The sequence below is a fragment of the Benincasa hispida genome, chromosome 2 (genome assembly GCF_009727055.1).
Source record: "Benincasa hispida cultivar B227 chromosome 2, ASM972705v1, whole genome shotgun sequence".
Taxonomy (NCBI): Eukaryota; Viridiplantae; Streptophyta; class Magnoliopsida; order Cucurbitales; family Cucurbitaceae; genus Benincasa; species Benincasa hispida.
The window spans coordinates 37,667,038-37,693,001 of record NC_052350.1 but is presented as its reverse complement, the minus strand read 5'-3'; the positions used below and the strand labels follow the sequence as shown (position 1 = coordinate 37,693,001).

At 32.3% G+C, this 25,964-nt stretch overlaps 1 non-coding gene and 1 pseudogene across 1 annotated transcript; one reads left to right on the top strand and one right to left on the bottom strand.

Annotated features, from left to right (window-relative positions):
* Positions 1 to 4,152: 4,152 nt before the first annotated feature.
* Positions 4,153 to 25,964, bottom strand: LOC120072079 (annotated as a pseudogene).
* TRNAG-UCC lies at positions 7,285 to 7,356 on the top strand. Its single transcript has one exon. It is a non-coding gene; the product is annotated as a tRNA-Gly (tRNA).

Genomic DNA, 25,964 nt, shown 5'->3' with positions numbered 1-25,964 from the left:
TGAACGAGAGGAGGAACTTGTGGTCTCAGTTGATGAATGTGTGTGTCTCGTGGCAGCTTCCTGGAGTTGTTTTGGGGGATTTTAATGCCATTCGTAGTAGTTCGGAGGATTTTGGTGGTTGCCCTAGCTTGAGAGACATGGAGGAGTTTGATGGGGCATTATTGGAGGTGGATTTGGTTGAGTTGGGCGTGACAGGTAACTGGTTTACTTAGACTAGTAAAATTCAGAGGAATGGTATCTTGCGCCGATTGGATCGTTGCTTGTCTAATTAGTCGTGGAAGGTAGCTTTTTCGTATTCGGAGGTTAGGGTTGGTCAATTTCTGATCATAACCCTCTTTTGGTATCTACATGGGAGACGAGGAGTAGGCCGCCTCCCACTTTTCATTATTTTTAGTATTGGGCGGAGTCTGAGGGTTTTATTGATACTATCAGATCAGTGTGGAGAAGATCTGAGGATGTGTCCCCGATGGTTAGTTTTGTGCAAAATTTGAAGGCAGTGAAAAGAGTTTTACGTGCTTCATTTGGGAGGCGTATCTCTGTGTTAGATGATGAGGTGAGGGCGGCTAGGCAGGTTATGGAGATTGCTTAGACGAAGGTAAAAAGGGATCCTAATTCAGAATCGGTGTATGCAGAGGCGGCTCAGGCCACTGAGGTGTTCTGGTCAGTGGCGAGATGCCAGGGTGAGGTGGTTGGAGTTAGGTGATATGAACACAGATTTCTCTCATCGTTGTGTTTGTTCTCGATGCAGCTGCAGTGTTTTATTTACGATCATGGATGCTGGAGGGACTCACCAAATGGTGCATGACAGGGTGGCAAGGGTGGCAGTAGAGTTTTTTCGAGGATGTTTAGGGTCTCAGCCAGTGGGGTATACGGATTTTACTGCCCGAATTGGGGATATTGTGCATTTCAACTGGTCCGAGGAGGGGCTGGAGGCGTTTGGTCGTACAGTGAGTCGGGATGAGATTAAGAAGGTTTTATTCTCGATGAAGTCTGGGAAGGCTCCTAGGCCTGATGGGTTTTCGATTGATTTTTACAGAGCTGCTTGGAATGTGGTTGGGGATGATTTCTGTGATGCTGTGCTGAATTGTTTTGAGTTCTGTTACCTACCTGATGGAGTTAATTTTATTGCTATCACTCTTATCCCAAAGAGGAGGGGAGCAGGACGTATAGAGGAGTTTCGTCCTATTTCTTGTTGCAATATTGTGTATAAGTGGATCTCGAGAATCTTAGCTGAGAGATTACAGTTATGGTTGCTAGAAAGTAACCAGTCTGCGTTTGTTCCGGGTAGGTTGATTTTTGAAAAAATTTTATTGTGTCAAGAGCTTGTGGGGGGCTATAAGGAGGGCAAAGGGAAGTCACGTTGTGTGTTGAAGGTCGACCTTCAAAAGGTATATGATTCGGTAAATTAGGATTTTTGTTTAGTGTGTTGCTGACTATAGGTACGCCCCTTCAGTTTATTAGTTGGGTGAGGGCTTTTGTTACTTCACCTATGTTCTCTGTGATGGTTAATGTTTCCCTTGAGGGGGTTTTCCTGGTAGGAAAGGGTTAAGATAGGGGGATCCGTTGTCTCCTTTTTTGTTTGTGATGTTGATGAAGGTCTTATCTAGGTTGTTGAATAAGCCTCCTGTGTGGTTTAGGTTCCATGATCGGTGTGAGCGTGTGGGCTTGACTCATTTGGTTTTTGAAAACGATTTAATTTCTGTGCAACTGAGAAAAAGTCTTTGGAGTTTGTGAGGCAGGTCCTAGCAGATTTTTCCGGGTTGTCTGGGTTAGTTGTTAATGTTTGAAAGAGTTCCATGTTTGTTGCGGGTGTGGAGTCTGGGGAGACAGAGGAACTAGCTGCATTTATGGGTTTCTCTTTTGGTTCGCTGCCTGTTAGGTACTTGGGTTTACCTTTATTGGTGGGTCAGTTGAGGGATGAGGATTGTGCTCCTTTGATTCAGAAGAATACAGCTCGTATTAGGAGCTGGGCAGCGTGGTCTCTCTCATTTGCTGGGAGGTGACAGCTTGTTAAGCCTGTCTTACATTACAGCTTGTTAGGCCTGTCTTACAATCCTTTCAGGTATTTTGTGTAGCATCTTCTGTGTGCACTGCGTGTGTAACTCATGAGGTTGATTGTTTGTTTACGTAGTTATTTATGGAAGGGTAAGTACAGTGGGTAGGGGAGGAGCACGGGTGACTCGTGGGATGAGGTGTGCTTGTCTTGGCGAGTGGGTGTGTAGAGGTTGTTGAAGCTGTGGTATCTTGGACACAGGCTGCTATTATAAAGCTCTCTTGGTTTTCTTAATTAAATCAGGTTCATTATGGGTGGCGTGGGTGGAGCTTATGTTTTGCATGGGCGTCTCTGTGGGCTGTTCGGAGTGAGTTGGGAGGTCTTAGATATTGAGGGCTATATTGCGAAATAGAGATAGATTCAAGTATTTGGTTTGTTTGATGGTTGCGATGGTCTTCCTTGTTTTATTTGTGGGATCCTTGGCTGTCGCGGGTGCAATTTTGGATCTATGGGTCTATGTGGTTTATGTTGCAGGGAGTAGTTTGGAGGCACGGTTTTTTTCGGATTTCATGTGGTGAGGAAGGTTGGAGTTGGCCTACAGTGTTTGGAGCTTATTGAGATTTGGGTTCTATTCAGGCATGGGCCGAGGGTGAGGGGGGAGGATTATTGGGTGTGGGTACCGGATTGTAGTGTCGGTATTTCTATCGTTTAATGCGTGGGAGTGTTTTGCGTCCTCATCGTCCTAAGGGTGTCTTGGAATTTTTTTTTTGTGGGTGGAGGTTGGTATTCCGCATCACTCCTTTTGTGCTTGGTTAGCTGTAAGGGACAGGTTGGGTACATGGGATTGGTTGAGGAGTTGAGTGTGTTGTCAGAGGGGGGTGCTTTCTGTGTGGGGGAGGTGTGGAGTTGCGAGATCATTTATTCTTTGAGTGTGTGTTTGGGAGAGAGATGTGGTCTGGTGTGTTGCATCAATTAAGCTCGTCGCATCGGGTGGCGAGTTGGGATGTGGAGTTGAGTTGGTTGTGTCGAGTGGGGTCGGGTAAAGGGGTGCGTAGAAAGTTATTCTGTGTTTTTTGGTGTGCTTCCATATACTACATCTGGCAAGAACGCAATCGACGACTGCATGGAAGTAGACCGAGGTCGGTGTCAGCTTTGGTTCACCTTATGGTCTCTACGGTTCGTGGCCGTGCTTCTTCCTGGCGGGTTGATCTTTTTGATCTTTTATAGTGTATTTCAGATGTTTTTCTTGTTGTACTTCCCGTTGTTCTTTGTTTTTTTTTTCTCTCTATGACTCTCTCTAGTGGTCTGCGAGTTTGTTTCTTTTGTGTTGGTATTGTTCTGATCTTATCTTGTAGGCTTTGTTTTTGGGTTTGTTACCCTATCTTTGCTTGTGCTTTGATGCTTTGATGCCTTGATCTCGGGCTATGGGATCCCCGTTGTTATTGTATAATAATATCACATATTCTAAAAAAAAACATTACAAGTATTTATAGGTAAAAACAAAAAATAAACAATTAACACAATTACTATGAGTTACACATTAACTTACACCACTAAACTTAAATTTTTTATCATATTTCAACTTGACTATCCTAAATAAAAGCTACTAACGTTAATTCAAAGGGAAATTCTAATTCATTACTTGCAAATTAAGCTTGCACTAACTTTCAACAAAGTCTATAAATATGTAATTTTTTTTATCAGTTATATATATACACAAAAAAACACAAAGAATTTCTTTGTCCAATTCTTTTTCCTTTTCTATGCAAGTAACATACCATAGCGATCGTTGAGTCTTGTGGTTGAAATGCGAGACAATTGTTTAAGATAATCTTGAAACCATAAAAGAAACAAAATAGTCTTAGAAAAATAATGTGAATTCGTTAAGTTTGGATTAATTGTTTTTATTATTTCCTTATTCTCTTATAATACTTTGCTCTAACGCTGTCAAATGAGTTTTTTTCCATAGATTATTCATTTCAATGAAAGGAAACCATAATTCAAAACATCCCAAATATTTCATTATTTATGATATAAACCGAATTCTATTGAATTCTTTAACATTTCATTATTGTTTTAATAGTAGAATTCTATTGAATTCTTAAGAGACACTGGTATACAAATACGAAAGAAATACACATAAATTTGGTGAAGTTCCTTCACTTCCATGGCTCGTCTCCACATTTGTAAGGTGGACAATATTCAGCAGCAATATCTTTGATTTGAATTCCAGTGTCATAAATTTCTCCATTTCTCCAAGAAGCAGGAATAACATAATTTGCATAAATCCATCTCTTATTATATCCTGAAGTTATCATCATTGATATTTGTAATGCTCCTCTTGGTACGTCATTGCTATCCCAAATAGCACCTTGATGCTTTTTCATAGGGCTCCATTTTGGAAAACGAACCTATTAAATAATTCAATGCACAAATAACAACAATATTTAGTATTTTAATTAAAAAAATCGATTATTGGTGAATCATTACAATTAGTTATTGAGGAAGGTTGTACAGTTTCAAAGTGACCTGAGCTATATTAACTGCATGTATATCAGTTTGGCCACCTTGATATAAGAATTTGATAGCCAAATAGTATGGTTTGTTGCTCCATTCTACAATTTGCACCATCAAATTTTTGTTCTTGTATTCACATGGTATCCTGCCAAAAGGAAAAAAAAAAAAAAAAAAAGATTAGTTGACTAATTTTGAACTAACTTAGGCTCAACAAATAAAAAGTGCAAAAGTTATACATGAGATATATCTACCTCTTGTATTCGATATCCAGAATATCCATTTTCAAAAGTTCTTCAGCTTTGCCCTTTAAAGCCATGCTAGAGAAAGCTTTTCTACCCATAAAGAATTCTGTTTTGTTTTCATAATTTTGATCTGTCACAACTACTTTAGTCCCCATTGTGTTGCACAATCTGTTGTTCTTACATCTTACCTACATATTTATATTATGATATTTTCATTAATAGTTACAACCGTTAAAGTTAAACAATGTAAAAGATTAAATTGTATTAATTAGAATTTTTAAACTAATGGAGCATAGAAGGAGAAAATGGAGAGAAAACGAAGAAGAAGAAGTAATATAAATATATATATATATATATATATATAACCTTGATAGCATGCACCACATCCAACTCCTTTTTTATAAAAGGGATGGCCCAGCAGCTGTATAGTATCCTTGGAGATATCAAACTCCAGTTTCCATATCCACATGTCCCTCCATCTATTATATCATCATACCACTTCTCCAATTCAATTTCAATTTTCTTTTTACCAACTTTCTATTCTTAAAAAGATGTATCTTTCTATAAATTTATTCAAATTTTTAAATTAAATAATGCAAAACAAATAATTCAAAGTGAAACTTAAATCTTTACATGAGGTAGGTCTATTCGTCGTAATAATGAGTAGCCTTAGATTGATAAATACAACGATCACAAGCACTAACTGAAGAAACAAGAAAAAGAATAATAAACTAAGAAACCACCAATTTTATGAAGATATATATTGATATCTATATGATTTATGTAAAAGAATGAAGGAAGATGAGGTATATATAGTTGCTTCATAGATTTTTTTGTTAAAAAAAAATAAATGTTTGAATTTGAAATAATTATCAACAATGTTACTTCCAAGAAGGCAAATTGTATTTGATCAATTGATGTTATTTGTAGTTGGAATTATTTGAATTGTTGACTTTAATGCATGGCCTTAGAAAAATAAGACAAAAAGTTAATGGTTTGCATTTGAATAAAATGATGTAATAAATTAATATTCTTGAATCTAGGATAACCATGCTATCCAAGCTATAAATTATTGTAAGATTATTTCTCTTTGATCATGTTGGGATTCATGAATCAATTAAATTAATATTTGAATCCATGTGAAGTGTTGAAAAATAGAAATGAAAAGGTTAAATTTATATATTAACCTAAATAATAGATTAACTTGTGGGTCTATTGGTATTTGGAAACAAGGTTATAGAATAATAATGAATATAAAGATATATTACAAATCAAAATGATCTAATACTATATTAATAACAATTATTTAAATGGAAAGCTTTCTTTTTCTTTCTATTGTTCAGCCCATTGTATATATAAGAGCAATCCATGGGTTAGCAATATTATAGTAATATTGGTGTATGGGTTTTTTAAAAATTCATGAACATGCACATGGTTTTGAAGATCCTACCAAACTATTAATTATTCAGGTATTATATCCAAATTTTGTCAAATTCTTCAAAAAAAAAACCCTTTTAAAGGGTTAGAATACTAAATAATTATCCTACTATAATCTAATTAGCGATCAACTAATTTCATTAATATCACTTTGTTAGTTATATATTATTGTCTAAAGTTCATATATATATATATATATATATATATATATATATATAAAGTTTATTATTTTGAGTTAATGAATTTATGTATTTTTATATATATTATTTTAAAATTTTTATAATATTTTCATTTGTTTAAATTTTGTTTTTAACCTTTGAATTGTATGAGATTTTAGTTATTTAATTATGTGTTGTAGATAAATTTACATAAATTAATCCTGAAAAAAAAAAGTTTTAACCCGACAACCTAATATGAATTTAATGGTTGGGTTGAGTTGGATTGAAGATTTTATTTTGGGTCTTTTGGGTTGCCAACTCAACCAATCTAAATTTTCGGATTGGTCCAAAAATACCCTCAACCCAACCCATTTAAATATTTTAGATATTTAGAAGTTTTATTTGTATAAAGTGTAAAATCTCGACCAAAAAATTGGAGGTTCAAATCTTCCTCCTATATAATGTAACTTAAAAAAAAAAAAAAGTATATAGCTGATTAAATCATCTTTTAAGGTACAAGATCTTCATGATTTGTTGTAAAATAATAATAATAAAGAAAATTTAAATGCTTAGGATGATTCTATATAATTTATAGGAACATCAAGGTTTTGAATATATCTTTACCCTCAAGTAAGGTAATACATAAAAATTATCGTTGAGTATAATTTAAGCATAAATTACTACCAAATCAATGTCCTTAATAAATAAATATGACTTAGTAAGTAATATTTAGGTTAAAATAGTAATGTATTTATCACTTTGAGTTTCATTCTACTTTAGTTTCTTTAATTTGAATAAATCTTAAGTTTAATGATTTTAAAGTTAATTTCAATTCATATCAGTAAATAATAATAATAATAATAATAATAATCATAATAATAATGTAAGAAAAATGAAGAAAGAGTATAATTAAATCGTTTCTAATAGGCAGCATGTGGCGTTTGTAGTCCAACGGTTAGGATAATTGCCTTCCAAGCAATAGACCCGGGTTCGACTCCCGGCAAACGCATATTAACGATCATTTTTCTCCTTCGAGGTCTTATTTTGGACTTTTTTTTTTTGGGAAAATTGCATCGAGTAGCTTCTTTAACATGTATCTTGGTATCCATATCATCCTTTTTTAAAAAATTTCAAATATGGGAAACATATATAACAAAAAGATTTAGATTTTATTTGTTGTAGAAAATTTTTCTTTATTCCAAAATTACTCTCACAAGATATATTTCCCTAATGTTCATTGTGTGAATTGTCTCCTTCCACATTTTCCTTTCTCCTTTAGCATCAAAGTTTCTGCAACCAGTTGTAAGAATTGCAGTCAATTCCTTAGTCGATTTCGATTTTGCATTCAACTTTCTACCTTGTTTTCGAGTTTCTTAGGTTTTGATTTCTACTTTCTCAATCGATTTGTGGATTTTTTTGAAATCAAAGCTGAGAAATTCGAATTTGTGGATGGTTGTTACAACAACCAACCCTAAAAATTGTGCTCAATTGTTTCTGATTATGTTTTGATTCGAATACGTGAGGTTTGTTTTCGAATTTCTCAAATTTCGATTATGTTTTAATTTCAAAATTGTTAGGTTTTGATTTATAACTTCTCTGTCGATTTGTGGATATTTTTTTTTTCAAAAACAAACTTGGGATTTTAATTTTATGGATGGGTTTTTTCAAAAAACAACATGATATTATTGAAATTTGTGGAGGGTTTGTTTTTGAATTTCTCATTATCGATCTCTACTCTCTTATTCTCAATATCAAATCTCTTAATAAATTTGGAATAGAGAAGAATTTCTTAGTTTTTGGAGGGTTTGTTTTCAAATTTTCCAGTTTCTGCCTTCTTTATTTGTGATTTTTTCACAAATAGAGAAGAATCATATTGTTTCTTACTCTAAGATTGCCATTTGATTTCTATTTGATAATACGTAGTTTGTGTTTTTTATCTGATTGACATCTGATTTCTATTTAGTACTTAGTAATTAATGATTTTTATTTGATTGTTATTTGATAATACGTGGTTTGTGTTTGTTATCTGATTTCCGTTTGATTTCCATGTAAGGCAATCAGATTATGAAAATGAGTTATATATTATTCATTTTGTATATTTTGGCAGCATGTTGTAGTTATGGTTAAACTTCCAACCATCGTTTTACATAATGATCAATGGGATGATTGACAATGCTATGTAGGTTACAAATAAAGGGAAACCATTGAAGGTTTCACAGCGGAAGTAGGGACTGTTCCCAATTTTAATTTTTTATATGCATTATCAAATATAAATTACAACATGCTTTTGAGGGAAAGAATTAGAGAAGAAGAATTACTTACCCTTGAAGAATACATTCTTCGTGTAAATCCCTCGATCCACGATCATGAATATTTCGATCTAGATCTGATCTCCACACCAAGACACCACCACTTGAGAACCCTCTTTATTCTCTTGGGAATGAGAATATGCAGGAGTGGTGGGCTATGCACAAACTTTTGGAAGAGGGAAAGAAGATGAGAGGAAGAAGAAGAAAATGAGAATTTTTCCTTCTTTGTAATTTTCTTGGAAGAGAGAAAAAACCGATTGTGAGAGTAACCCACGTAACCCCCAAACCCATCAGATGAAGAAGGGGAAAAATAGGGAAGGAATTATTAATTCAAAAACTAATTAAATAATTTATAAATATATATAAATATAATAACAAACTTATTATATATATAATATATATAACTATATGTTATATCAAATATAACATATAACCTATAGTTATTATATTGTATCAAATACAGTATAACCTATAGTTTATATTTTCTCTCAACATTACACGATATTTAATATAAAACATATTTATATCAAATTCAATTATACGGATCTTATCCATATAATTAATATTCGAATCATATTCGAATATTTAATTTCTCTTAACTATTTATGGTATTTAACATAAATCATATTTATATTAAATTTAATTATATGAATCTCATTCATATAATTAGTATTTGAATCATATTCAAATCCTCTCAAAATCCTTTATATTATAATGTATCTAGTACATTATATTAATTATATCACATATAATTAATTTAAACAATTTTATCACATATAATTAATTTAAACAATTTTATCACATATAATTAATTTAAATAATTCATCATATATAAGTAATTTCCCTCAATTAATTTGAACACTTCAAATTAATCCAAAATTAATTCTCAATTTAATCCCTGATGAGCTACATAGGGGACTTTATGAACTTGTAGATTGAAGCTCCAATGGTACTTGGATAATTAATTAAGGATAATTAATAAAACTTTTTAATTAAATTACCCAACATTCTTTAACTGCTAGTCATTCCACTAAAAACTGACATCTGCACCTTTCGCAGTACATATATATTTCTGTGTCCATTGGATATAACCAGCCAACAGTGCGATGACCTTTCATAAAATACTCGTAAGTACAGTTGGGCAAAAATTATTGTTTTACCCCTATAGTACATCAAACTCCTTAAGTATCACTGATTCCTCTAATGAACAATAAGTCATAGTCCATCTATGGCTAAATCCCTCTCGGGTCAGGAGAGAGTATGCTCGCATTGTTCAAGCCCCGAAATCAACCCTTAAGAGAGAAATTTATCTACTTACCCAGACATCAGGGAAAGAGTAAGTTTCATCTTGTATAGCTGTATTCCCAGCTCCTCAATCAAACGAATCCTTAAAATAGTAGGCATATTGAGTTGGCAATCTGAGGACTACCTTCATACGCAGGAATTCAATACTCACTCAAGATTTAGGTTATGTCACCTCATCCTGGTGAAATGTAATTCTTTAGTATTAACGAAGTTATATAATAAGACTAATCATTTCATGGTCTGCTCTGATACAAACTCTTTGTATAGGATACTCCACTCATATGTCTCTGCATGAATGATCAGGATCAGATCATTTATAGCACTTTACAACACTTGTAACATCTACGAAGCGGACCGTATCCCTAGTATAACCAGGATAAGGTACCTAGTCTTATCCATCTACTACATACCATTTAAGTTATTATTTAAACAAGATCCATCTACATGTCTCTACATACTTGTTTAAATTATATAAAATAATCTAGGATCTTAGTTTATTGTATTGAGTGTATGCTCATAAAATAACAAATATTTTATTCATAATAATTTGTTTATACAATGTTTACAAACTATGAGAACAAAAGAGAGATTTATGACACTGGTCTCAACAATCTCCCACTTGTCCTAAAGTTAAGCGATCGTTTAGCTACAGAGGATATTAAACAATAACATGAAGTGCTAGACGATGGTGTTAAGTGATCGTTTGGTTCTATACGATAGAAGTAAGTGATGCGATGAAGAGCTATACGATAGCCCTGAGAGATCGCTTACTACGATCGTTTATCTTTGATTGGGAGCTAAGCGATGCGTCGAGTTGCTATGCGATAGCACTACACAATCATTTACCTCTATGCGGCAGCTCAGCGATGCGTCAAGTTGCTATGCGATAGCACTATGCGATCACATACCTTTGTGCGGTAGGTGGGCGATGCATTGAATGCTATGCGATGGCATTAAATGATCGTTTGCCTTTTTGTGCGCCTAAACGATTGGCTTCATGCGTTAGACAATGGACCTACGCGATAGTGTGTGACACTAAGCGATCGTGTAGCTTCCTTCGGCACTGACGATGACACTATACGATAGAAGGAAAATACTACACGATTGTGTAGCTTTGCTAAACGATCAAGCATTTACTAAACGATCAGGAAAAATGCAAGACGATGGTCGTCATTGCTAAACGATGAGACTTGGCGAGAATGTTTAACATGTGCAAAGGATGTCCGTTCGACCGGTTCTCTTATGGTCTGGTCCGGTTAAGCTTCGAATGGTTCTTAGCTTTTCCGGTTCAGACGGTTCGGGTCCGGTTCAAGCTACTTGAGTTCATTTTGGAGTGATTTGAGCGGTTCTGGAGCGGTCGGAAGCTGTTTTGTAATAGTTTGGCTTCTGTTTGCTTGTTTTTGTCAAAACTAAAACCATATCCGTCCGTGTTTAATTATTTATGCATTTGACATATGTTATAATTAAAAAATCTTGTTTGTGCATATAGTATGCCATTTAGATTTAAAATCCCACCATAGGAAGCATGTAACATGCATTGAAAGTATGTTATAATTGTTATAATATATAGTATACATGTTAGGGTTTCTTGTAGTTAATATAAATGTTATATTAAATTTGAATGCCTCATGTATGTTATGGATGAATAGCATGTCTAAAGTTTTATAAGTTGTTATAAAATTGGGTTAGACATTTAAAATCCATAAATGACAGCTGCGTGCTTATGTAGATTGACCACCTGTTTTAATTGTTAAAACTTATAAAACCTAGGTTACAAACTTAACCGGTATATAATCCCGTCTAAGGTTGGGGGTACTTAAGTTGACGGATTACGGAACACCTCCTACCTGGGGATTATGGCCGAATAATTGAGCATTGGTAACCGGTTTTATGAGCATACATGAGTGATGTGAGGTAATAAAATGATTTATCACCTAGACATCATAGGTTAAAATCCAATTATAAGAGTTATACTTGGATAAACCACATAGACTTAGGGTTGTTTTATTAGCCAAAAAGAACCTAAGTATAAATATACCCAAATAGAACGCTTCAGTGGCAGTTTAATAACTTTTATATGATAGAGTTATTAGAAAACTTCAGTGGGAGATTTATAACATATATGATACGTTATTTTTAGCTCTCACGTCTCTAAGAGTTCACAATCCAGATTTAAGCGGTACTTCGTGTCACCCTGGGAGTGACCTGCCTTCGAAAACTATTTTTTAGCTTAAATCTAGATTTCAGTGAATAAGAAGAAGTTGTTCAAATATAAGTCTATTATACGATAAATAGATTTCAACTACCACGTTTCCACATAGTTTACACCGTGAGATTCATATGACGCTTCGTGTCACCCTAGGAGTGACCTCCATTCGGAGATGTTTTGTATGAGTAAAAAATGGAGGAAGTAGTTCATAGTAAATGGGTGAAGAATATGTGTCAATATATCCTACGGTCTCCTCCATTAGTCTGAACCGTGAGATTCCTATGTTGCGCCTGCTGGTTTGTTTTAGGCGGCTCTTTGCTAGTCGTTTAGCGACGGCTATCCCCTCGAAGAGTTGTAACATAGGATTCGGAACAACACATGCTTCAGTAAAATGAATAGGGTCTTATAGTTTCGTCTTCTATGTTGTCTTCTATTTTTTAGGCAAGTTCAACCGTTCTATAAGATCCAAAAATGGCGGGTCACACTTACAAGAATTACTATGTTGTTAGTAAAGATCTTGGCCGAAAAGTATAACCAAATGACTATAGGAATAAGAGTTCTTCCAGAGACAACAGGAATAAGAGTATTCCGGGGATAGTGTAGGTCAAAATTGTTTGTTTTAGTGAATGAGTATCTGACTGCCCCTCGGTAGCACATAATGGTTATGGGTACATTGTTACTTTTTGGTAAAAATTTGATTTTGGATTTAGTTACAATTTGCTAATTAGAATTTGTTTGAATTTTATCAGCATGTCGAGTTCTATAATACTCACTTCCGACATTATTAACGGTAAAATTAAATCAACAAACAAATTACTAGCGATTGATTACACCAACAGAGTTTTAACAGAGGATTGTCCTCTATCTCCCAAGTCATCTAAAATTATGAATTGTGTAGATGAGAATGCTGAATTGGAACAACAAGATAAATATGATTTACTTGTTATTAAAGCATGTTTAGTGGAAAACGATAAAATCTAGATAATTGATTCAAGTGTTGTTAATCATGTATGTACTATCTCACAGGAAACAAGTTCCTATAGACAGTTGATAGAAGGTGAAACAATCTTTAAGGTAGGGACCGGGGAGATTGTTTTAGCCAAAGCGGTGGGAGATATGAAGTTATTTATAAGAGATAAGTATATTTATTTGAAAAATGTATATTATATTCCTTCTATGAAAATGAATCTAATATCCGTCTCTTGTTTGCTAGAACAAAATTATAAAGTTTATTTAAAAAATGGTGAAATGTTCATCAAAATGGGAAAATAAACAAATTTGCTCTGCAAAATTAGCAAATAACTTGTACATGTTAAAACCAATTGAGGTCAAAGCTATGCTGAACATAGAGATGTTTAAAACTAAACCAACTAAGGTCAAAGCTATGCTGAACATAGAGATGTTTAAAACTGTCGGGGCTCATAAGAAGAGGAAGATTTCTCCAAATGCCTATCTTTGACACTTGAGACTGGGTCACATAAATCTCAACAGAATTGAGAGATTTGATTAAGAACGGTCTTTTAAACAAGTTGGAAGACTGTTCATTACCACCACGTGAGTCCTGTCTCGAGGGTAAAATGACAAAAGGATCTTTTTTTGGAAAAGGTCTTAAAGCCAAAGAAACCTTAGAGCTGATTCACTCAGACATTTGTGGGTCTCTAAATGTTAGAGCTAGAGGAGGGTATGAATATTTCATCAGTTTTATAGATGATTATTCCAGGTATGGGCATGTTTACCTAATGCACCAAAAGTCTGAAACTTTTGAAAAGTTTAAAGAGTATAGGGCTGAAGTTGAAAATCAATTAGGTAAAAAGATTAAAACGTTTTGATCGGATCGAGGTGGTGAGTATATGGACATAGAATTCCAAAACTATTTGATAGAACATGGAATTCAGTCTCAACTCATAGCCCTTGGCACATCTCAGTAGAATGGTGTGGCAGAGAGAAGAAACAGAATCTTGTTGGACATGGTTCATTCCATTATGAGTTACACTCAGTTACCAAATTCTTTTTGGGGACACGTAGTTAGAACTGCGGTGTATATTTTGAACATGGTTCCCTCGAAAATTGTTTATGAAAAACCTTACGAGCTCTGGAGAGGACGTAAAGAAAATTTATATCACTTCAGAATTTGGGGTTGTTCAGCATATGTGTTGGTGCAAAATCCTAAAAAGTTGGAACACCGTTCAAAAGTATGCCTATTTGTAGGCTACCCAAAAGAAACTAAAGGTGGTCTCTTTTATGATCCTCAAGAAGATAAAGTGTTTGTATCGACAAATACAACCTTCCTGGAGGAAGATTATATAAAGAACCATCAACCTCGCAGTAAGCTAGTAATAGAAGAAATATCCAAAGAAGTGACAAATGTATCAACAAGATTAAGGTTCTGTAGTTTGTAATTGTATTGTACAAATATTTTATTTATTTAATAATATATGAGATGTTTTATTTGACGTTTAGTAGCATTAAACCCACAAACCAATAAACTAATATCCAAGGTTATCTTCTATAGCTTAAACATGTATGTATCTCAATTGTTTATAGTATGCTGTAATTTTTTATTTTTTCGAATGCATTATATTCTGTACTTTTCTGTAAAACTTTTAAACTTGTAAAATTTGGAATTTGGGTATGATTCCCTTTCCGCTCTAGGACCTTAACTGGTTCCTTCAGTATATGAGATGGATGTAGTCAATATGCCCATTTATTAGAGAATATCTTAGGAATGTTGGGTTTGAGAGATGGACTCATGTCTACTCTAAGCAAAGAAGATACCAAATGATGGCAACTAATAACTTTAAGAGTTTGAATTCAGTGTTGAAAAATGATAGAAATTTACCATTCGCTTCACTACTTGATGCAATCCGAGAGTTACTTCAACAATGGTTTTATGATTGAAGTAAATTAGATCATCTTTGAAGAGTATTTTGACTAGTTGGGCTGAAGGAGTGATGAAAAATCTAGCTGATGAATCACAGAGTTTCACTGTATGTAATTGCTATTTGATTTCTGTTTGATTACTGCAACATTATCTTATATTGATTGTTGTTAGATTGTTACCTAATTGCCATATTATATTGATTATATTAAACTTTATGAATTAGTTTAGGAGTTATTTTCATGTATATACCATGCTTATATTACTTATTTTGATTTTATAATTTTTTTAGGTTAATCCTATTGGTGATTATGAATATCAAATACTTAATGTAGGTAAAACCTTTTTGGTAAAGTTGAATTGTAATAGTTGCACTTGTCATGTTTTGGATTTGGAAGAAATACCATGTAGTCATGCTCTTATTGTTATTAGTGCTCTTGAATTAAATCCTTTTTCTTTTGTCACAAAGTATTATTTTACTAGCACATTGGCATCAACTTATAATTGTGTTGTTCGCCCTGTCGGTAACCATAATAAATGGAATATTGTAGTAGTGAATGACACTATATTGCCTCTGATTATTAAATATTCAGCATGAAGACCCCAAAAGCAAAGGATCCCTTCAATTGGTGAATTAGGAGAGTGCAAGAAGTGTACCCGATGTAAGCATAGTGATCACAATAAAAGAGCATGTAAAAATCAACCTATTTGAATGATCATATTGTGGCCATCAAAGATAGCTTTATAATTTGTTTTCATTTAAGTTTATTTTTTCTGATTTGAGTAAGAAAAGTCTATTTTTTTTAATAGGTTCAATACAATATTATATTGTTTTAGTGGTTTTTTAGTATATTAAAGGATTTATTTTGCATCTTTTTTTAGTATATGAATGATGTTGCTATTATCCTTTGAGTGAAACTCAAATTCTCTGCACCATATTAAATTTATATGTATGCAAGTCAAGTACTCTTGAATACATTAATATTAAAAGGTAATCAGATCGCAATATGACAAAGAACTATTATAATTTGTAATAGAGAAGAATTATCAAAAATAAAATGCAATCAAAACACAATCAGAATACAATTAGATAACTATCATAATACAATAAGAACGCAATCACATGACAATCAAAACGTTTTTTCGTTTCTTTATAGCAAATTTTCTTTCATAGAAATCTCCATCTCTAAACCTGTTTTCCAATCTTTAAATTCATAATCCACAAAGTGATATTACGCTTGAATATATTTCATTAAAAGTTAATCAGATAGTAATTAAAAAACAATTTAATAGCAATATCACTATCTGACAATGAATAACATTGCTATATATGTAATACATACAATTTAGATAATTAAGAACTTTTCATTCCCAAATAACGTATACATCTGTTTCACTATCAACATATGTGCTAATATCAAAGTCATTATCAACAAAATATTTTATCTGTCTAACATTATGTGACAAAATATTGTTGAAAAAATTATCAACAAAAAACTGACAGAAAACTAGTCTAGAAAGTCCACATCAGCACCAACGTCTACAAAAATTACAAAAAAATATTTGTTTCCATTTTGGTTGTGAAATGTTCAAATCAAAAGAAGGTGGAACAATAACAGTGCTTGTATTTCATATCTTCTTTGGAAATTTGTGTTTTTTCGCCATTTCCAAATCAACAGCCTTGGGTGTGGGTTTTAATTTTCTTCTTGATTGTTCATATTCCACTTCAAGCTTGTCTTGTGAAGACTTTCTTATCTGCGTTCTATTCTAAACAACCTAAAACAAATAGAGAATGAATTAGAAACAAATATAAGATAGTAACAAGAAGGTAATTGAAAAGCAATTACATGAAAATCCAAGAGCAATCAAATAACAATCCCATGGTAATCAAAAAATGGTTGTAATGAAGAGAATAATGTAAATCGATTTCTTTTCTTTGTCATGTTTTTTCTTTGTCCTTTTATCTTCATTTTATTTTTTGGATTTATCTTCTTCAACCTATTATCAAAACAAACATTTCCAAGTGTATTAATCAAAGTGTATCAGATGACCACTTAGTATGGAAAGAATGTTGTTACCTGTTTTTTCCCTTTGTCATTCTTTTTCTTTGTTCTTATATCTCTCTCTTCTTTTGTTTTGGTTCTTCTTCTTTTTTTCTTCTTCTTTAATATCTTTGACAAGCTATTATATAAAAAATCAGAAAATTGAGATTCTTAGTATTAACAATCAGATGGATTTTCAGAAGGTAATCAGACGAAAATCCGATGGAAATCAGATATAAAAAAACTGCTAACTATCTACCAAAAATAGAGATGTAATTGTATGGAAATCAAAATGCAATAAGATAGAAATCAAATATCAATTAGATGAAAATTAGAAACTAACTAATGCAATCATCTAGTTGATGATGACTATTTCATCAATTGATACGAAAAGATCTTCCAACTCTTCCCGTTCTTGTTGTTTTTTCCATCATTTTTTGGCACTTCTAGTTGTTGCTCTTCATCTTTTTCTCGTTCTATTTATTCTCCTTCATCTTCTTTATCTTGTTGGTCTTCTTGTATCTCTTCACTTTTATCTTCTTCCTGTTGTCCTTCATTTTCCCCATCCTTTTCTTCTTTCTATTCAGTAAGCAAAGAAAAGTAATCATTATCAATAAGTTAATGTACATCATATTATATTGGTAAGCAAATATAATAAATATTTTACCTCTTTGTTTTTCAATCATTGGATATTCATCTCATCTTCAATTCTTTGAAAGCTTGTTGTCGGAAGTCTATTAGGATGGATGGAGTCTTGAGATTGCTTCTCCATATTTTTTGTAGCTAATTTTTTATTCATGGAGTTGAACAATTCAAACAATGTAGCTGTATTTTTCAAAATCTCAATAGTTTCCTCCTTCAAAGATTCCAAGTTCTCTTTTATTTTTCCGATGTCCCCTTTAGTAGAACCATCTACACCCAAGCTTTGAACCTCTTGTTTATTCTAAACTTCTTTTTCATCATCCAAGCAGATTGACCTCTTATATTTTTATCTCTTCTCAATTATTTCTAGTGGCTCGTTTGCAAAATATTGGAAATAGTTTGAATGTAATTCATCTTTAGATGGATTCAAAGGGACAACTTTAAATTTTATAAAATGAACAAAAATGAATGAAGCAAAGAGTAAATTAAAGTAGATAACAATGAAATCACAATGGTTGATAAACTTACATTACTCGCTTTGAAGATGCACTCTTGGAGACGGTTCCAATTAGGCTTCTTTGTCGATCTCCATCTTAGCATTCTTGGGCACTCTTCATTCACTTGTATTACAATCCCAACATCTTGCCCATAAAGTTTTGGGATTATTTCATAGGCCCAACATAATAAGATTTGAGGGAATCCTTGTAAGGTACAATTTGTACTTTTGGTTTGAGTAGCCCTTCTAAAGAATTCTGCTGTCAAGGTGCAATCTGGTGTTTAAAATGTCATCATCTCATCTCTATATTCTTCTATTCCACCTTATTATGGTTTTGCTTACAGTTAAGAAAACGTTCTAAGATATACAATTTGGCAAGCTTAACCATTGAGTCATCGTCATATTTATGTATTGCTAAAGAAGGAACTACATTGTTGCTATTAATGACATCAAAGTTGTTGAAGACATTATCTCTCAACAAATGTGTTCTATCCTCCCGGTTACTTAATTTTATGGACTTTAGAAATGGATGACATCTAAAACCAGTTATCAAAGAAAAGACTTTCAAGGAAAATCAAACTTTATATCCTTCTAAATGAAATACCAGTCGTTCATCGTTGCTATCTTTTTCAGATAGTCTTCCTAATAGATGAACAAGTAACTAGCCTTGAAACTTATTTATCCCATAGTCTAAAAAGAACCCAAAATGGTCCACTTCTGAACTTTTGTTCTTGTTTTGGTGTGAGTGATTTAAGCAATTTTTCTATCATTTCAAATTTTGAATAATAATGCACATTATACTCATAAGGTGGAATGTCCTGTTAAAGTATGTTGATAATTTATTAGTTTTACTAAACAAGTGTAAGAAACAGTATTTAGTTATTACATGAAATAAAGCAGACGTAAATCAATAGGCAATTTACCCATGTTATAATATGCTAATTACTCCATTGTTCTTTTTGTTTGTTTTCTTTTATCTTTTTGTTGGTGTTTCACCTTTCTCAAATTTTCATGGTCCTTTTTATGTTTTTTTCTTCTTCCTTGGCCTTCCTATTTTTTTCAATAACAAAAAATAAACATATATCAATCACAATAGAATTAGTTGACTATCAAAAGTATGAAATAGTTGAGAAAAAATAGAAGGTAATAAGATAGTATTTGGTTGTCAATCACATGGCAATATTACGAACTAATATTATGCATCAACACATCATCAAATCCAATCAAATCTAACTCACAAACACCCCTATCTATTACCTCCAAAACCAAATCCAAAAATTCAGAAGATCAACAACGTCGAACATCTTCCGAATTGAAAGAATAGAAAAGCCAAAAAAAATTAGTGAACCTGTAACATCCCGAATTTCAAGAAAATTTAAGTTAATTATTTAAAATTATTGAGTTTAAATTTTCCTTTTATTTAGATAATTTGGGTTAAATTGAAATGATTGAAAAACTTTTATTGGTTAAATTGAATTTAATTGATTAGATATTCGAATTGATTATCTTGAAAATATTGAATTTTGCTTCCCTTTGATTTTGGATTTTAGGGCCAAATTAAAAAAAAAAAAATAAAAAAAATAAAAGAGTTAATTAATTTTATGTAGTTTTGAATTGATTTAAATATTTAGAATGATTTAATTTGTATCAAATTGATGGATCTTATGCTCTTTAATTTTGGTTTTTGAAGCCTAAATTAAGATAATTTGAAAAGTGAATTGATTTCTAAATTTAATAGAATCTTTGGAGATTTTGGAGATATTGTGATAAAATATTTTATTTATCTTTTCAAAATTTGGAAAAAATAAAAGAATTGAGATTTTTTTTGAAATTAAATGAGAGTGAAAAGAGGTCAAAAATTGGTGGAGAAAGCAATTCGGTTTTTCAGCTACAACTTCCACAAAATTGATCGTACTCAAATTTGGTCAGCCTGTTCGAGACATATAGAATTTCATTTTGAACGGTTGGATTGTTGTTTGAATATTTTATTTGTTCGTAATCGCTGCTGAATAAAATCTGTAAACTAGAAATTCCCCTTCTCTCCCACCCTCCAACCCTCCTCATGCAAGACCCTCACTACCAACCGCTAGCCTAAACAATTTATGCCGTCCGATAGTAACACACGCTACCTATCTATGATAGCCACAAGTCAATGCGCCGCGGCCGCCATTGTCCCGATCTTTTCCGAATTTTTGAGGAAAAACCTTAGGTAATACTTATTTTTCCTTATAATTTGGGAGATGAAGTTCACCCCTTTGATTTTGGGTTAAATTAGTAACCTCTCTTTGATTTGAAACTTAGATTCAAGGTTTGGAAGTTTTGAGGCATTGACCATCAAGCTAGATACCATTTTGTTTTGCAAAAATTGATGAAGATCGTTAAGTTTTATAAGTTGTTGGATGGTTATTCTTTTGGATTGAAAGTAATAGTGGGAAAATTAAGTTATTGATTTTGGATTTAATTCATGATCAAATTGGCTAATTAAATCGAGTATTGGAATTTGTCTTGAACCAAGCCACAACTTTAAGTTGATTCAAGTGTGCTAAAGAAGTTCTAGGGAGATTTTGTTTTGAGTTTTTTTATCAAGTTGAGGTAAGTAATATTACTATTGGATCCGCCTTTGTGCCGATAAATTTATGATTTATGTTGGGGATTGTTAACTAGTTACCAGGATAATTTTGACTGTTATGAAATTTAATGGACTATTTAGAAAAGATATATGAGCATGTGATAATATGTCTGAAGCATGTTAATGTACGAGCATGATTTAGAATTTTATGAGATATATTAAAAAGACGATTGAGCATGACCCTAAATTATGAGTTAAGCGACACTACTACGGGAATGTCTTAAAGTTAGGTAAAAGTTGGAGCATTTTGTTGATGTGCTTATTTATGTGATTTATTATGAAAGTGTGTAAGCTATATGATGTATTATGAAATTTCAAATGTTTGATTATTTACATGAGTTAGTGCATGAAAGTGATGTACTAGAGTGGATCTATTAATACTAGATTAATTCCATATGTTGAGGTTAATTAGCATGATCAAGACCTTGATCAGGAGATTTTAGAGAATTCATGATTATGTGAACGTTATATATAATATGAGGTTAGATGCAATATCTTTTCATTTCCAAACTATGTGACTACATGAAAGTGATGCACATCCAAGGGCGCTAGTACATGAAAGAGATGTACTAGGGCTGGTGTGTATGAAAGTGATACATACCTAGAGGGTACTAGGGTGTACGAAAGAGGTACATACTCAGTGGGCTATGTGTATACAAAAGAGGTGTATACATAACTATGTACGAAAGAGGTAAGCATCCTTACATTTATAGAGAGGATATAGGGTGTACGAAAGAGGTACATACTCAGTGAGTTATGTGTATACGAAAGAGGTGTATACATAACCATGTGTACAAACGAGGTACACATTCAGTGGGTTATGTGTATACGAAAGAGGTACACATTCAATGGGTTATGTGTATACGAAAAAGGTGTATACGTAACCATGTGTACAAAAGAGGGTACACATTAAGTGGGTTATGTGTATATGAAAGAGGTGTATGCATAACCATGCGTACGTAAGAGATTGTGTTTCCTTCGGGATTCACCAGAGGTTGTGGGTTCTACAGGACTTACTAGAGATTATGGGCATGCTTAACTATAGTAAGATAGAAATAAGTTTTTCATATATATGTGTCCCATGTAGATTAGAGCAGTTTATATGTTCCACTAGAGGTAGGCATCTAGAGGACATGGATGCCTATCATGATCCCAGTAGTGGGGTTACTTACTGAGTATTTTATACTCACCTTTTCTCATGTTTATGTTTTAAGTAAGAGTAGGGAAGTGCCAGCGAATGACAAGCGGAATTCTTGAACGAGCCACTAGGACCAATTTTATGCTTTCGCTCATGAGATTTAAACTTCTTTTCATGTTTTTCTTAGCTTTCAGTGTTGATGTTTAAAACTTACTATTTTAGAATCGCTTCTAGATTTATTTATTATCATTTATGATTTATGGGTACCCTACCGTTGTTTTTTAATATTTGGAATTAAATGCAAAGTCTTTTAAATTTACCTTATTTAATTAGCATTTATTTCACCATAACAGAGTGTCGTTTTAAGTTTCATGCATGCATGTGTTTAGTAACGGCCTAACTTAAGTCCTAGGGGGTCGGTCGTCACAGAACCCATCAATCTACACCATAAACAACAGATTTAGAACAAGTGTACATAAAATCAAAATCTCATAGTATAGCTAGTTAGTTACCTGGCTAAAAAACCTATGAACTTAAAACCCATATTGCTGAAATAGAGTCAAACTTGACAGCCATATGGGGGATGAGAAAACAAAAATAAAATAATAAAATAAAGATTTGAAACTAAAAGTACATAATCATAAGTTGAGAAGAATGAAGAATCATTAATAATCTCAACAACATATTGCATGGCAGGAACAAAGAAGCATGAAATTTCTAGTAGAAATTTAAAAATATAAAAATCGCACCTCATTCTTCTTTGGAACTTCAAGCAAGAACAGTGGCAGTAAGTACAAAATCAGAAGAGAAAGAAATCGGAGGAGAATGAAGAAGAAACCAAAGGGGAATGAAGAAGAAATCGAAGAACAATCTGTCGAAGAAGAAAGAACCGGTTTCCTAAACTTTAAACTTTTGTGAAGATGAAGAAGCTAAGCATGAATAGGTTTTCGATCGTGGGGGTATTTTTTGGACTTTTGCTTATTAATCCATCAGTGAAATTCGGCTAGGCTTATGTATTTTTCCATTTTTGAGAAATCCATATAACTGAAACTATGACCTAATTTGAATAATATTGTTAGACAATTGGCCTTTTTTTTTTTTCCTCTATTTTTTGGTAGGTATGTGCTTGGATAAATTTTGATAGTTTCGATCTTCTATTGAAATTGTAGGTTCATAATCAATTTTGTTGAGATGGTGTAATAATTTTTTATTTTTTTTAAAAATAAAAAAAAATTTGATATAATATGGTAGTAAATCTAGATTGATTGAAATCCTTATAAAAATGAATAAATCTAGTTTAGTTGTTTTCCTATAATCAACAACTAAACACCTTCTCTGATGCGCCCCCTTTACCCTGTCATGCATCCTGACCTCGCTTCATCGTTTCAGAATAAAAACCCAAAAAACTTATGTTACGAAAATATTTAAATGTATGTACCAACTGAGACAATGTCAAAGTTTTACAATATGAGTTAAAATTAGTCCTAATAGTCAACATTTTTTACCAAAAAAATGTAGAAATGTAGAAACTAAGAAATCCCAAATCAGTCTAATAGCTCACAGTCCCTAATTCACAGAAGATTTTATTTTTATTTTTTTCAATTAAACAAACTCAGATAAGATCATAACTCAATATTATCAACAAAGATGTATAAAAACTTATAAATGCATAGAATCGATAACAATTAAGAAATTTACTCCAAATTCCTAGTAAAATTTGTGAAATACTAACCAACGTCAAAAAACTTCTTAGGATAGATTGACGAAATTCGAAATCGAAACCGGATGAAATCCGACCGAAAAGTTGAATAAAAATTGAATGGGATGTGAGAAACTTGTAACATTCTACGAGGGGAAAGGAAGAATGAGTTTTTAATATTTGATATCAGTAAAATAAGGATTGTAATGGTCTTTTCATATGCCTAGTGAAAATCGAGGAATCAAAAAGACAATGTTTATTAAAAAAAAGTTGTATTTTCCAAATTAAAACTCTAATTTGGTACACTTTGTACAATCGAGCAGAGTGTCCCCATCTCTCCACAAATGCTATCGTAGGCTTAGATTTTGGTTCATTTTTGCAGAAATATGCTCATTGTTGCTTTATTGGTCTAATTTGTAGGAACTGGGTGTTTGGACTAGAAGGGCTAACTGGAGTACAAAATGACGAAGATACATCTTAGAAAGGCCAAAGTATGCCGTAGGAGAAGAAAATGGATGGAAAGGGACTGAAAAAGGCATGCATAGTGCAACAACCCCAGATGGTGAAAGTAAAACAAGCAGCACTACAACATTATGGAAGGTTAGTGTTTTTACAAATGGCATCACGGCGCTGTGTTAGAGTTCTTGTTATTTAATTTTCACATGCCATCATTTGAAGGAGAGATCGATTAGAATTTCACGAGTGCTTCCCCACAAAGGCTAAGAGGTGGCTATTCAGAGAGATTCTAGAGCTTAAACATCATGATTTATCGGATGTGGATCGTGAAGAAAATATTAATGTGGTGCCGATGACGAATATAGATCGATAGCTAATTCCCTATAATCTCTTGTTTTTCCTTTTATATTTAAGTATAGCATGACTATGTCGATTGTATTAGACATGATAAATGACTGATTTTATTCTAGTTCTAGGATTAGATAGATTTCAATCATGGTTGTAGATTCTTCTTAAATAATTTTATTTATTATTATTTTTTTTATCATTCTTCTTTTTACTAATGAAATGCTTGATCAACATTTGATTGAATCAAAACTACTAACAATTGTCGATTCCCTAAATAAAATTAAGATGGTTTCTAGCTTATAACTAGTAGTACCAAATTGCTAGTTTTCAAAAGACGATACTCTATCAAAAGGCCATTTTACTATACTAAACTCAATGCGTTCACTTACGCATGACAATACTAAGAAGGATGAATATCCCAAACTACTTGTTCAATAGATGGAAAAAAATAAGGGTAGAACTTGGAAACTTAAAAGGTATTAAACTCATGATAATACTTGTCCGATTTACTTTGTGCATTACAAAATATAAATATATTAATTGTTCTTTCTTAGGTCGAAGGTTTAATTCTCTGAATCTATAATTATTTTAACTAAAAGAAAATGTCAATTTTAATAAACTAATTAAACTCTTTGCATTGCCAAATTAGAATTTTTTTGCAAAAACTTTCCATATTTTGTCTAATGATATAGGTGTGCGATTAAGGGTTATTTTCATTTTAAATTTTATTCAGATGAGCAAAAGCCATTTAAAACATCCTTTCAAACATTTTAATTTATTTATACTTTTAAGTTCAATTTGATATCTATTTCACTTTTGTAGATTATACGTTTGTTTTTCTCATAAATTTTTAATAAACTTTTCATCTTAACCATCATAGGTTGACTTAATGATAAATAAAGGATATGAATTTTATAAAGGACTAAGAGGGAATAAATTCAATCTATAGTGGACCACCTACTCAGATTTAATATCGAGAAATTGCTAGGATTCCAAGACGGGAAACCTAAAAATGTTCATTTTTTGAATGGTATGATTTTGGCTCCCCATATCTAACGTTTTTTCTAACTTATTAGGAGAGATTTTGTTGGGATTTACTTTTTAATTGTTAGAGATGATTTTAAAATAAATTAAAAATATTGGATATCTCATATTTTCTCCTTCCTAAAATTTTTAATTTATATATTTTAGTTTCATATTATATTTTTAGATCTTCAATATTTATTATTAGAATTTAAGAAAATTATTTTAAATGGTAAACTGTTTAAAATATTTAAAAGATATAACAAAATTTTAGAATAGCCAATTTATAAATATTTTTATTTATTTTTCTATATTTAAAAACCGTCTTAATATTTATTTAAGTGATAATTAATTTCCCATTTGCTCAATCTTCAACAAACAAAGAACCCCTTTTCTCTCCTCCATGTTCGAATCACCTCCCTCCAATCATGATCATCATCCAT